The sequence below is a fragment of the Malaya genurostris genome, chromosome 3 (genome assembly GCF_030247185.1).
Source record: "Malaya genurostris strain Urasoe2022 chromosome 3, Malgen_1.1, whole genome shotgun sequence".
Taxonomy (NCBI): Eukaryota; Metazoa; Arthropoda; class Insecta; order Diptera; family Culicidae; genus Malaya; species Malaya genurostris.
Window position 1 is genome coordinate 157,339,285 of NC_080572.1, and position 15,581 is coordinate 157,354,865.

Sequence of the window (15,581 nt, forward strand, 5' to 3'; positions counted from 1 at the left end):
AATGATTTCAAACATGAGATTCACACGAATATGTTGCTTACTTTTCTTTAGTGATTTGTGTGATGAATTTTAATATACAAAGAAATTAGAAGTGTAAACTATCAACTAGGGCTCTAGTAAAGCTGTTAGGTATTAAACTTCTAAAGTAAACATGCATTAAAATATAGGAAGTTTTGCTTATCATATTGGGCATAATGGGTTAATTGAGTACAATTCCGTTTCGTCTCAGATTGACGGATAACTGTTCGTAAAGAGGCTCATACACGTTCAGTTTTCAGTGCCTGACGTCATGACTGAACGATTAACTGAAGTGACTGAAGAGTTCATTCGACCAAACGTCCGGTTTTCTAAATGAAGCTCTCGAGCTCAGTTCCATACGATTAACTGACAGCCGCTGGTGGTTTGTTCACAGTTAAAAAATTCATGAGAGGTTCATCGTTTGAATTCAAAAATTGCAAGTCGCCTCACACTAAACAGATTTATACAAATATATCGCTCCTTGATTCTGGAAACGCATACAGGGCAATCTTCTTGTCCTTTTTCACTATGGAACACGTTTTTAACAGGTACTTTTTCGTCAATTTTCAATTTTTAATTTGCAGTCGCAAAACAAAACAAACCACCGTCAACTGTCAAAGATGAACTTGATTTATCGGCAGTTCATTTGTGTCGTCATCGTGCAAAACCTAATTAGGTTTTGCACGATGACCACTCGAATGAACTACCAATGAACTGCCGATGAATCAAGTTCACCTTTTGACAGCTATCAGTGGTTTGTTTTGATTTTCAGATGAAGATTCAAAGTTCGGAGATGACCAACACTTCCGGTGAAACTCTCAACGGGTGAGCACGTTGCATCGTGTTAGTCCGGAGAAAATTCGAGTATTTCGCAAGAAAGAAAGGATTTTCAGCCGTACTTTGACGATTCGACGCAGCCACACAGCGAGATTTTCGCTTGTAGTCAAGTGAAAATAAAGTCCATTGGACTATAAACGAAAATTAACTGGCAATATAGCCTTAGTTGCTGTGCCATCAATTCGGCGTCATCTCAAGTGAGGTGACGCCAACCAGAAAAGAAGAAGAAGAAGAAGAAGAGATGACCAAAAAGTGTTTGTTGAAATCGTGTAAAAGGGACTAAAAAAATAGCTCTGTTTGCGTTTCCACTACCAAGCAGAAATTTGTTTATGAATAGGTTAAATGAAAAAAGGAGAGACAAGTGGATTGAAGCCCTCAGACTGAGTGCAGGTTTCCGTTCGCTCTGTCAGCGGGGGACAATCCGTGTGCGTATACGGATAGTTTGTGATTTTGCTTGCTTTCAACTGCATCCATATCGCTAAATTTGATGATCCTTCGTTTCATGTAAGGCAGCGTGAAAAATTTGAAATTTGAAATAATTAGGTTTTGCACAAACATGACATAACCTCACAAAAATGAACAAAATGAATTAATTTTGACAGCTATCAGTGGTTTGTTTACAGTGGATAAGTTCATCGGAAGTTCATCGTTTGATTTCAAATTTCAAAATCACAAACTATCCGCATACGCACACGGATTCCTAACTAACCAAAAGTTCGGATAAAAGGGACTGATTTGGCTTAAGCAGCTCTCAAAGTTAATCAATAGCATTCTAAGCAGCCCATTTTTAAAGTAATTATCCACACTTGAAAGTTCGCGCGACGAAACGAAACGAACTTCTAAGCTGCTTCTAGAATACATTGTTCAGCTTCTATGCAGCGAGAAAGTTCATGCGGAACTTGTTCTGTACTTCGAACTGTTAAAAATTTCCACGTGTTTTCTTAAGCAGCTAGAAAGTTCACGCGGAACTTGATCTGTACTTTCAAGTTCTCAAAAGTTCCGCGTGTACTTTTAAGCAGCAAGAAAGTGGACTTTTTAAGTAATTGTGGAACTTCTGGTTGCTTGGGTTGTCCCCCACTGACAGAGCGAACGGAAACCTGCACTCAGTCTGAGGGCTTCAATCCACTTCTCTCTCCTTTTTTCATTTAACCTATTCATAAAGAAATTTCTGCTTGGTAGTGGAAACGCAAACAGAACAATTTTTTTAGTCCTTTTTACCGAGGAACACGATTTCAACAAACACTTTTTGGTCATTTCCGAACATTGAATCTTCATCTGAAAATCAAAACAAACCACTGATAGCTGTCGAAAGGTGAACTTGAGTCATCGGCAGTTCATTGGTAGTTCATTCGAGTGGTCATCGTGCAAAACCTAATTAGGTTTTGCACGAACATGACATAACCTCACAAAAATGAACAGAATGAACTTTTTTTGACAGTCGACGTGTACTTGTTTACAGTTTAAAAGTTCATCAGAAGTTCATCGTTCGAATGTATAAATTGCAAGTCGCCTCATACTCAACAGATTCATACATATATCGCTCCTTGATGCTGGAAACACATTCAGGGCAATCTTTTTAGTTATTTTCACTGTGGAATACGTTTTTAACAGGCACTTTTTCGTCATTTTTTCAATTTTTAACTTGCAGTCGCATAACAAAACAAGTACACGGCAACTGTCAAAGATGAACTTGATTCATCGTCAGTTCATTTGTGTCGTCATCGTGCAAAACCTAATTAGGTTTTGCACGAACATGCCATAACCTCACAAAATGAACAGAATGAACTTATTTTGACAGTCGACGTGTACTTGTTTACAGTTTAAAAGTTCATCAGAAGTTAATCGTTCGAATGTAAAAATTGCAAGTCACCTCACACTCAACAGATTTATACATATATTAATTAGGTTTTTTATCGTGACGACACAAATGAACAAGTATTCATCCTTGACAGTTCAGCGGTACTGTTTACAAACAAGCTTAAACAAAAATCGAAGAGCACATCTAAAACAATCATCTTTACACTTTGCAACTAGTCACTTTTATTTAATAAATATCAAAAACGAACCGTATTCAATCGTGAACAACTGTTTTAAAACTTTATTTAGGCGATACGGACCGTAAATGGTCTGATCCAATTTGTCAATAAACAAACAAAAGAAATTTCTGTTTACAAACAGTACTGCTGGACTGTCAAAAAGTGTTCATCCGATTAAGGTTAGCAGTGACGGTAAAAAACCTAATTCCTCGATATCGTTGCGTGGTTCACTCGGCAACAATGATGAACCGGTCTCCATTTTATAAATCACACCGTCTATTTAAAGATGATATTGGATGAAGTAAATCTCTCAAAAATACCTTTAATTGATTAGCCAGTCCATCAGCATATTTTTTAGAATATCGAAGAAATTAATGAAAACAATTGCTGAATGGAAAGGCTTATCTAAGTATTTTTGTAGAGGTTTAACTTCTCACCCGTGGAAGGCTGCAATGTCTTGTAGCTGCTCGTCGATCACACGTGCGCGGTTACTCCTAGCAACGTCGCTGATTCTTGCGCACCGGAAAACTAGATGGTGCGGAATGCGTCGTTAATCCAGTTGCTCTCCCGTGTTTCCTGCTGATGTCCAGTTGGTTGTTAGCTCCGTTCGTTTCACCGTTCGAATGTAGAATGAGTTTGATTTCCTCGAGCTACTACTTTCAGTGATGCCACTTTTTCCTGAGGTCAAATCCGTAGATTTGACTCCAACTCTAATTATACTCGTACATGCTCCTTTAAGACGAGCTTGCCGTGAGCTTATATGGGGAAAACTCACAAAATGTATCTAAAAAAATGTTTAGAATGAAAATTAGTACGTATCAAATACAAGTAAATCAATAAATAAAAAAAAACAGCGTAAAATCATCAGCTTGGAATGCCAAGCGATAAAGATAGGCTTCCTTAAAATGAGTACTCAGTGCCGGTAGATGTTTGATAGTTTTTATAATTGGCCATACAAAAAAATCTGGATAAATGATGCGACAATATTCAAGTATTTTCCGTACATATCTTGGAAAAAATGCTTTTTTTAATATTGAAAAATCCGTGGATTTTTAAAGGTCTATCCGTAGATCCGTAGAAAAGACAAAAATCCGTAGATCTACGGATAAATCCGTAGGGTTGGCATCGCTGACTACTTTTATAGCTGACTATCTTAGCTTTTCGATTCTGGTTACCTCAGCAACCGTAGAATATGCACTGCCTGCTATGTACGCTATTTTTTACTGAATAACGGATGAATGAATACAGTCTTGCAGACACATATTTTTCCATTTGGATTTCTTTTCTTTGTTCAACAATTATAATAACATTTGTTAATAATATTCATTTCGTTCAGTTTATTATTATCATCGTTATTATTTTTTAATACAACCCTACAATACCCCTTGCTCCTACTCTTTATTCAAAAACTGTAAATAGTATCATGTCCTTAAATCTATTTGTTTTTTTTTTACAATTCTTCTAGGTCTTGTTGATAAAGTATCATATGTATCTTCTATACTATCCGATATAGGCGTGTGCCAGTCGACATCGTGTTTACTTTCACGCTGTTGAGTATCTTCGGCAACGTCTAATCATGAATTAGTCTCTTCGATTTCTTCGCTGATGATTTCTGGTTCTGTTTGCAAATGTGTAAATACTTTTTTAACGTCTTGAATGTTCCGAAAATATTGAATCCCACGATCGCTTCGTATGACGACTTTTGCACTATCCCTAGCAAACACGGTAAACCTGTTTGAATAAAGAAAAATTTAAAACGTGCATTCAATGTATGTTGTTTGTAAGAGTACCTGTCTGCAGAAAAAGTAGGATCTGACTTGTGTCTTTTTTGTTGTGCAATCAGCACTCTATCACCAACCGCGATATCGGAGCTTTTGGATCCCCGTTTCTTATCAGCATATTTCTTACTTTCCAGTTTAGAAAGTGCATCCTTCTCACTTATATTTATTCGGTCTACATTTTCCGGTGTTTTTCACAAGCAAGGAAACGTACCCCTGCATTTCCATCCTACAAGCAGCTCAAAGGGCGTTACACCTAGTCGTGATAAAGGCCTTACTTTATTACGCATGTATAAATACTTGTCCAGCGCCGTTCTCCAATTACTTTTATCCAATTTAGATGCCGCCAGAGTTTCTTTTACACCCTTATTATACCTTTCAACGACTCCATTTGACTGTGGACATAAGGGCAAGGATGACTTTTATCGTATCAAAGAACGTTCACTGGCAACTCTTCAACGATTGAATCAGTGCCATCAAAGAGAGTTGGAAATCATCGCAACAACAAAAACCCGGCATGGCTCATTTAACATAGAATAGACACCAGTGCGAGAGCGAATTTCTCTCGATGACATTTCTGAGAATCAAAGGTTAGCACGCTGCTGTGGGGATCTTCTCTGAAGCAACAAAGTGTCGCTTATTCTCGTTTCGCGATCCGATTCTATACAGGCAGTTGATAATTGCGATAGAATCATTTTACTATTGCCGCTTATTCTAACTATGTGCATATAATCTTTGTATAAGTTGTGTCTATGAAAATGTAAGTGAATGCTCCACACAAGGGTTTTGAAATATTGCAACCTAGTATGAGAATCGTCAATTTGAATCTTCGACTCAATTTTCTGCGATAATTGTCAACTTGCGATTCTCTCTTGGGAAATTCCACACAGCAACGATCATTATCAGACTGTAATTTTTTTTAAGGGCCGTGAGTATGAAGTGGAGCGAAGGAATGTAGAAAAATTCTCTCGCGGTTCATGCATTGAGAGACTCGAGTTCTTGTAGCATCTTCTACCGGATTGAAAATGTTGTATACAATATAGATAGCAATATAGCAGCTTCTGTCAAATTTTCGGCAATCACCAACACTGCATAAGGGTATAGATTTTCGAATCTTTACTCCTCTATCTTCCCAAGTCTTAACAAATTTATCGCTTTGGAATGGCGGACCATTGTCGCTATGAATTGCTAATGGGTAACCCCATACTTCAAATACACGCATGAGAGCTTCATTGGTGGCTTCAGCATCTATTCGGTTCATTTCCACGACATGTAAGTAGTGAGAATACACTCAGAAAAATCCTCACTTCAATGCTACGTGAAAACGTATGTGATTTTTATCCATACGACTTTTCTTGTAATACTTATGTGAAGTATAAATTAGGTTTTTTACCGTCACTGCTAACCTCAATCGGATGAAAACATTTTGACAGTTCAGCAGTACTGTTTGTAAATAGAAATTTCTTTTGTTTGTTTATTGACAAATTGGATCAGACCATTTACGGTCCGTATCGCCTAAATAAAGTTTTAAAACATTTGTTCACGATTGAATACGGTTCGTTTTTGATATTTATTAAATAAAAGTGACTAGTTGCAAAGTGTAAAGATGATTGTTTTCTTCTTCTTCTTCTCTGTTCGCAGCTGACATCCGTCAAGCTGCTGCTGCGGAAAGGGCTAGTAACTATAGACAATATGCCCTAAGATGATTGTTTTAGATGTGCTCTTCGATTTTTGTTTAAGCTTGTTTGTAAACAGTACCGCTGAACTGTCAAGGATGAATACTTGTTCATTTGTGTCGTCACGATAAAAAACCTAATAGCACAGAATGAACTCATGAACTCTTAGTCCACATTTGTATCACGTAATTTCTACGTAATTTTTTTCGTAGATTCTATAGAATACTTTTGTGAAATTTATACAAAGTTCATTTAAATTGTGCTGTAAAATTTATTTCATCTGAACTTACTTTTTACCAGAATTTTACTTAATAGTCACATTATTTTCATGTAATTGTTACTAAAAAGTTCTATATTGAATCTTAATAATGTATATTGGTACCAAAAACTAATAGATTACATAGTCTGTTGGACATAACATTGTGATAAATTTTGTTCGCACACAGATATTCTGAAAATTTTACTTTTTTAATTCTTTTCTGTTGAATCACTGGTGAAAAATATCAAAAATACAGAATGCATTGTTCTAAAACCTTTCTCCGATGCAGCTAAACGGAAGCTAACATTGTGCCTTTTAAGGAATGCATTCAGCTGGAACTAGTAGTTCAAGATGTGATTGATGTGCTGGAACACAATCTAGAGGTTTTGCCTTTTGAACTCCGCTGTAGAAAAAAACAAAATTGAATTGTATTTCAGTTTCGTATTTTTGTATCAGGTTTTGTGTTCCAGTTTCGTATTTTATTTGCCCTAAAATCACTGTGATAAATACCTTAGAAGGGTCAAAAGAGATTTGGCCTATGTTGTTTGCTCTAGGTTTTTCAACTGACGCCATATTGCGAGCACAAAATGAACATGACAAAATGAATTCAAGTAAAATATATGTGACAACAGCAATAATTCTGATATATGGATCATTTCATATTCAATCATGATCCGCTGGTTGTTAAGAAGATCACGTTAACTCCGATGACAAAGCCATTTTTGGAATCTACGTGTTTTTTCAGATAAGGTTAACGTGTGGATTTTTTTGAGTGTACGTATCCACAATTACCAGAAATTCGCCGTTGCCGAAATCTTGATCAGTGAAAAAATCTATCTGTAATATTTCCACGGTAGATCTCTGCTTGTTAGGCTGTGGACCATTTCGCGGTTAATTTTAACATTTGGTTAAAATCTGACACTCGAGCGGTTAATTTGATGTTGTCAAAAACAACCCTGCTCGAGAGCATGGTTATTTTTGACAGATCGATAGTTATTTTCTGACACTGGAAAAAAAACTTGCAATGAAAATTCTCATATTAATGCCCCGTTTACACTTCTGCTGGCTGCCAGCATGCTGGTGTCAGTGTACTGCCCTCTTAGGAAAAAAACGTTCAACGGTGGTCCTTCGTTGGTCTAATACTTTGGATCATTGGACCACAGTTGAACGTTTTCCTAAGAGGGCAGTACACTGACACCAGCATGCTGACAGCCAGCAGAAGTGTAAACGGGGCATAATTCTTTAGTTGAAATTATTTCCAGTGGAAAATAAACCCGAATAATTTTCCGTCCGTCAAATTTTGAAATGGGCCGCAGTTTTAGTTAAATTTAACTACTAGACACAAAATAACCACTCAAGTGTCAGATTTTAACCAAAAGTTAAAATTAACCACGAAATGGTTCACAGCCTTAGTGGTAATGGTGCATTTTTTCGAGAAAGCCTCAAACATGTTTCACATTGTTTTACGTGGGTTTCTGCATCTTTGCTAAGTCCAGGTCACCAGAAATGATTTCTTAATATTCTTTTCATGGATGCTGCTCCCATGTGCCCTTGATGCGCAATTTTGAGCGCTTTATTTCAAAGTTTTTGAGGTAAAATTACACGATCGTCCTTGAAAATTAACGATCCTAAAATTCTGAAATTTTTAGCTTGAGACTCGTAACAACGATGCCATTTTTCTCAAAGACCTGCTTGAAGAGATTGTCGTATTTCTGATTGCTCAGCATCCAACTCTGCTTGCATTCCGATTCATTCCACGATAGATCCATTATTCCTGCATCAAGTAGAAAAAGCAGATGGCGTTCGGCATTAAAGGTCAATCTTGATAATGCATCTGCCAGATTCTCATTTCCAGGTATGTGTTTTACTTTAAAATTATACGGTTGCAACCTCAGGGCCCAGGCCTCAGCTCGAGAAATTGCTCTTTTTCCGATGCGATGCATACCACCAAATATAAATTCATTTGATTCTGCGTCTGATCTTACGATGAACTATATACCAATGAGATATGCGGAAAATTTTTCAACTCCCCACACCAATGCTAGAGCTTCTTTTTGTGTATGTGGATATTTCATTTCGGTATCCGAAAGTGCTTTTGAAGCGCATGCAATTACTCTAGATTTCGCATTAGAATCAAATTGTACAAGAACGGCTCCCAATCCGTGGGGCGAAGCGTCCACAAAGAGTTCAGTTTTATCGTCTCGATTGTAGTAGCCTAATGTTCGTATCACTTTCCAAGCATTGCTTCTAAGATATTCAAATTCTAATTCATGCTCATATGTCCAATCAAAACGATCAGCTTTAGGGGGGCGGCCCGTTTAGCATAAGGTCATTTGGCATAATACCGTTTGGCATAACGCTGTTTGGCATAATGGTCTTTTGGCATAATGGTCATTTGGCATAATGCCATTTGGCATAATAATAACTGGATTTGCAATATTTTAATCTAATGAAAATTTTCGTATGTGTTTCGATCGATTGATGTTCTGCAAGGAAAACTCGAACGAAATATGTGAAACCTTTTCATATAAGCAACTCACTTAGTGCCAGCCAATATTCTGTTCGTCATAGATGATTCAGGTCGAGACGGCCGAAGGTCGCGAGTGCGCCGGCGACCCGCCGTCGGAAGCGCCGGCCACTGCGGGGGGGCAGCGCCCCCGCAGAAATCACCTTTGTCTAGTTGCGGGCGTTTGCCCGGATTACCCAAAGCTAGGAGCTATCCCTCAGTTAAGTCCGAACGAGCGGCAGCGAGGTTGGACACCAGGTCATTAAAAACGATGCGGCGTAGCCGCATTAGACCTTTCAAAATTGCACTAAATTAGAACAATTCCTATTAAGCAGCATGTTCATCTGTTATGCCAAATGACTGTTATGCCAAATGACCATTATGCCAAATGACCATTATGCCAAACGGCGTTATGCCAAACGGTATTATGCCAAACGACTTTATGCCAAACGTGGTAGCCCCCAGCTTTAGCTAGTTTCCTGAGATTTAAAGTTTTATCTGCGCGTTGAAATTGAATAAACCCAAGAAACTCTTTACTTAAGCCTGATGTTGTGGCTTCCGGAAGGTTTGAATTGCTTGAATTTTATCAGTAATACCCCAACCTTCTCCCGATAATCTGAAGCCCAAAAACGATACCTCTTGCTTACCTATGGTTCATTTATCCATATTAGTAACAACGTTGTGGTCTTGTAGTCGTGCCAATACCTCTTTAAGACTTTCATCGTGTTCTTCCTTTGTGTTTCCAAAAATAAGCACATCATCTAAATAATTAACAACTCCTTTACATCCTAAAAGGATAGTTGATTGCATGATCTCCTGAAAGATATCAGGGGCATTGCAAAGGCCTACAGCATCTATACATAGATTCGCCTGAGAAAAAATTTGTTAGATGACGACAGCTCTCATCTAAAACTACGTGAAAGAATGCATTTTTTAAATCGATGGTTGTAAACCACTTGGCTCCATGGAGATCCATCAATATCTCCTCAAATGTTGGCATTTCGAACGGCGTTCTGTTAATACATTTATTTGGTCCTCTAAGATCTACGACTAGACGTATATCATTACGCCCTTTCGGTACGGCCAAAAGTGAAGAACAGAATGAACGATACATATCATCTGTTACAACCTCAATGATTCCCAATTTCAACATTTCATGTAATTTATGCTTTGCATAGGAATATGAGTATAGACGTTCCTAGCCGGAGGCATATCTTTACCATAATACAAGATCACCGGAGGTACATTAAACTTTGGAAACTCGGTCAATGGCTCGCTGTTAATTGCATTAACTGCTGCGAATTCACAAGGCCAACATGTATCAGTAACTGGTATAGTTAATCCTACGACTAGAACACAATATCTCGAGGCTGTGTTGAATCCAAGCAAAGCTCTTCCTTCATCAATCACAAAGAATTTTTCTACATATACCGGTCTATCTTTCGAGATAAAAAGTTCTGCTGAGAATGTGGCAATTACATTGATGTTGGTAGACGCAGCGTAGCCTCTAAGCCGTGTATCCGACGTATAGCTTAGATCTATTAATTTCTTACGTGTGGAGTCTTAACTAATCATTTTCTCGAATTGCTTTTTTGTTACTGTATTGACTTGTGCCCCAGAATCTATAAAGAATACTACGCGTGAACCAGCCACACGCCCAACTACGAAAACATCCTCTTCCGTTTGATGATGATGAAATGTCGTTGAAATTGTCCTCTCTGTCTCACATTAGTGGTAATTGTAGCAATTGAAGACTATCTTTGCGGTTGACGCATCTTTTGAAACTCTTCCTCGTTTGCTACCTCGATTTCGTATTCTCGTACAAGGTCGATTAAATCGTTAAACGAACCTTGTCGCACCCAATTTCGATGAGCTAATGTGCGCACGCGTTTATCACTAGAACTTTTAATAACCGTGCGTGCCACTGCTTCCATTTCGTCGTCTTCTTTGTCGTAGCTGCATAGTTTTGCTGCTGTTGCTACACGTCGAATAAATTGCAAATTTGTTTCTCCAGCCTGCTGCACTGTATTTAAGAGCTTACTTCGTTGAGAAAGTGTGTAAGCCCTAATTCCGAAATAGCAATCTAATCGAGCAATTGCATTTGAAACGGATGAGTTGTTTCATTGGGCATGTCTTCTGCCGACTTCGTTTCTTGGAACAACTCCAACAGCTTTGACCCAGCTTTAATTTTGAATATCCATTTTGATTCTTTCCTCATTTGCTTGTATCAAATTTAAAGATGCTACCAGAATATTTTTCCAATACTCATAGCCCTTCTCATCGATATCCGATACTCCAACTGACGGAACACATTCGGGGATATGCACTGTGCTGAGTGACATATTATTAACGCTTGCCAAAAGTGTTTCGCCTACAGCACCCAACGAAGTCGCTGTGTTCAAACAACCAGCTCCACTTTCATTAATTGGAATCGAGCTTGTTTTCGAAACATCATCCTTCTCGTTCCGTAATTGAGTCAATTCCTCTCTCAAAAACGAAATTTCCTCTAATAGCATTTGTTTGGTAATGCTTTTCTTGGTTTTCCTGTGAAATAGTCAGAGCAATCTTGTGTTAGGCGTATATAAATTTATATATATTGTTGATTGTTCATTCTGTTCCTTCAAATCTTCTTTTTTAAGAATATCAGAACATCTTATCAATGAATCTAATTTTTCTTCATTTTTTTTCTAATATGGCATCGATGGTAACAGTGATTTGAATAAAAAATGGTTCACGCAACGTAATGATTTATATTATTTAAACAACGGTATACATTAACATGTGAATATTTCAGAGAGAAATATTATTTTGTTTTTATTTTAAACAAACTAGTTGAATTAAGTAACAATACAGTATAAAGATTCTTAACGGGCCCGACATTTGTGATACGCACTGTAGGTTTTAATAGAAATTCGTGCGATAAGTTCGTGGATAACCTTAAACTAAATTTTGGAATAGACAGTGCGAAAGGAGCTCAGTTACCGAAAAAGTGTTCATTGTAAAGCAAAATGGTAGCAAAAAGAGAAAATTGAAAATGGCGGATATGGATGATAAAGAGAAAGGACAATCAAATCAATCCAGCACACACATGGACACGCTCGATAACAATTGGAACAGCGATGAAGTTGAGAGAAAGACGATAAATTCAAACACACAAAAACAAAAAGTCAATTACAAATACGACCAAACCGACCAAGGCCCGTTCCGCGTCATGGTGGAGCTAATTGACACGGACAATGGAAATAAAAAAATAAACAAGCTGTCTCTGGCTAACACACTACGAAAAATGCCCATATACAGAACACACGTCACAGAAATGAAACAAGTCGGGAGAAACAAACTTATGGTATACATTAACAACTATCAGCTCGCGAACAGATTAACTGGAGACACGGATCTGGAAGAGAAAAATTACCGTGCATACATTCCAAGACACCTGGTGTCCGTTACTGGAGTGATCGGTGGAGTACTATTGGATATTTCCGAGGACGAGATTGTAAATGAAATACAGTGCGAATACCCTGTAATGACAGTGTATCGCATGAATAGATTCGTGAACGGCAAAAAAGAACCTACCATGAGAATAAGCGTTACCTTCAGAGCAGCTATACTCCCTAAGCACGTACGAATTTTCTGCTGTACTATAGGAGTCAGAGCATTTTTCAGAAAAACAGTGCTATGTCAAAATTGTCTTCGATACAACCATCAGACACAAAATTGTAAAAGCAAGAAACGTTGCGCAAACTGTTCAAAGGCACATGAGGAAGACTTCATAGAGTGCAAAGAACCTAAACGTTGTTTATACTGTCGGATAGAGCACAAAACAACTGATATGAACTGCCCAGAACGCACTAGGCAAAATAACGTCCTATCAATAATGGCACGCACTAGTTTAACAGCGGTAGAAGCGGTGGAAAAATTTCCCATACAAACGAGAAACTACTACGAAGCATTAGTAGAAGGCGCCACAGAACCGACACCCGCGGAATTTTACGCCTCTATGACGGCAGGAAAATATAAGCAACGCATAAACGGTCCAATCCGACCCCGGAAACGAACTGGTGAGGAGAAAGACGACACCACACAAGAACCAGCAGTGCAGGCCCAGGAAAAAAAGAAGAAAACAGACAGGACAATCAACATGAATGGAAGAAGCATATTCAACAAATTCAAGGTCACCGAAACGGAAAAATGGAAACAAACCTTGCGACAAGCAGCGAAACGTCAACAAGAAAACACTAATGTACCGAATACTCAACAGCCCATCCCATCAACAAGTTCATTTGGTGCATCTACACAAGAGGTGTTTTCTCAATTCATTTCGAATATGATCGGTGAAGGTAAAGTTAACCCCCTAAGTCTGGAACTTGAATAACGAACCGTTAGAAAGGATGAATATAATTTTTATCATACACTAAATAAAAAATATATATATTAAAATGAAATTACTACAAGTCAACGTACAGAGTTTAAAAAAAAACCAACACGAAATTCAACGAGTACTAAGAAACCAAAATTATGATATCGGTGTTTTTTTCGGAAACATGGACAAAATCAGAAGATGAGGACAGTCGAGCATATAAAATCAGTGGATACCACCAGATATTATCATCGCGTATAGATGGTTATGGGGGAGTCGGAGTTTATGTTCAACAAAAGTACAACTATCAAACGATAGACATTGTCACACAATCAAATCAGATACAAATAGTCGCCTTCAAAATACAACGATTAGATCTAGTGATTGTTGGAGTCTACGCGACACCATCAACGGCAGCCAACGAATTGCATACAGAAATCAACTCTTTGTTGTCACAAATGGATCGGTTCAATAGAGTCATCGTAGCCGGTGACTAACAGTCATCATTTTTCCTGGGGTAACAACTATTGTGACCGGAAAGGTGTCCAACTAATGGACATAATTAATGCATCTAATTTCATAATAATGAACGACGGATCGAAAACATTCATTCCAACAGATACGACGAAACGCCCAACCGCTATCGATTTAACACTGTGTTCGACAGGATTACTTCCACAAGTTGAGTGGAAAGTCATCCCAAACACAATAGGCCGATGTGAACACCTGCTAATAGAAGTAACCCTCACCACACAGAATAAAAACCGCAAGACGTTTTTCACCAACCATAGAAAAATAATACAAGAAGTATCCCACTGGAATTGTGAAGACATTAATAGCTTGAACGATTTCAGACGAAAGATTAAACAATGTGTTCTAAATAATAAAAAGGCAAACAAATATACACCTAAAGCATGGTGGAGCGAACAGGTTGAACGAGCTTGGAAGAAAAAGATGGCAGCGATGAGAAGGTTCCATGATCAGAGTACAATAGAAAACGCTATAGAAGCTAAAAAATGTACTGCAATTTTTACAAAGTTGAAAAACGAAGGGATCAAAAAGCAAATTGAAAATTTAGCCGAAACAATAGACCCACAGACCAGCTCGAAAGTTCTGTGGAATAAAATCGCCCGGATATCTGGTAAAAGATATATGAAAAGAACAAATAACCCAATAGAGGAAGACGAAAAAATGACGGAAGAGTTTTTAGAAGTCCAAGAACTCGAAATCTGCCCCTGCAGGGGACATGATTACTTACGGCATGCTCAAAGAAATTGATCCAGAAATCAGAGATGTATTCATTGAACAAATCAACGTCATGTTCAGAGCAGGAAACCTTGCACACGAATTAAAAGAAATTAAAATAGTTGCAATCCCCAAACCCAGACGTGATCAAGGATCAGTACAAGGAAAGAGACCAATCGCTCTGATTCCAACGATAACTAAAATTACCAACACAGCCGTATTGGAAAGAATACAGGCTCACTTAAATGAAAGCAACATCTTACCAAACCTTTCCTTCGGATTCAGGCAAAACTTATCTACCTCAACGTGCGTAAATTACGTAGTTAACGCGGTGAAACAAAACAAACGAGACGGATTTATCACAGCCGTATTATTTTTAGATCTGAAAAATGCATACAATGCTGTAAAAACAGATACTTTGGAAGAAACAATGCAAGCAATGTCATTCCCTGGTGAACTGATATTATGGGTCACGTCATTTCTGAAAAATAGAAAAGTCGAAATAAAGGTTGGTGAAAAGACCTTGTCAAGAGTTATCAGTAACGGACTCCCTCAAGGCGACGTAATGTCCCCAACTCCCCAATTCAATATATATACGACTACATTACATACAACCGAAGACTCAGACGTCATCTTGGTACAGTTTGCGGACGATTTTGCTGTGATCGTTGAGGCAAAATCTATTGAAGGATTGAACAATAAAATGCAAAAACAGATAACGGAGTTCACACACAGAGCAAATCGTCTCAACCTGGAAATAAATTCCACCAAGACCAAAGGAATCTTATTCCATGGCGGGAGCCAAACTTTGAACATAAAAATCAACGATGTTGTGATTGAAATCGTCAATCAACACAGATACCTTG

At 38.0% G+C, this 15,581-nt stretch overlaps 1 protein-coding gene across 4 annotated transcripts in view; it reads left to right on the plus strand.

The window, feature by feature from the left end:
• LOC131436174 (zinc finger Ran-binding domain-containing protein 2) overlaps window positions 1–15,581 on the plus strand; it is a 190,970-nt gene that overhangs the window by 1,228 nt on the left and 174,161 nt on the right. The gene's annotated exons all lie outside the window — the stretch shown is intronic.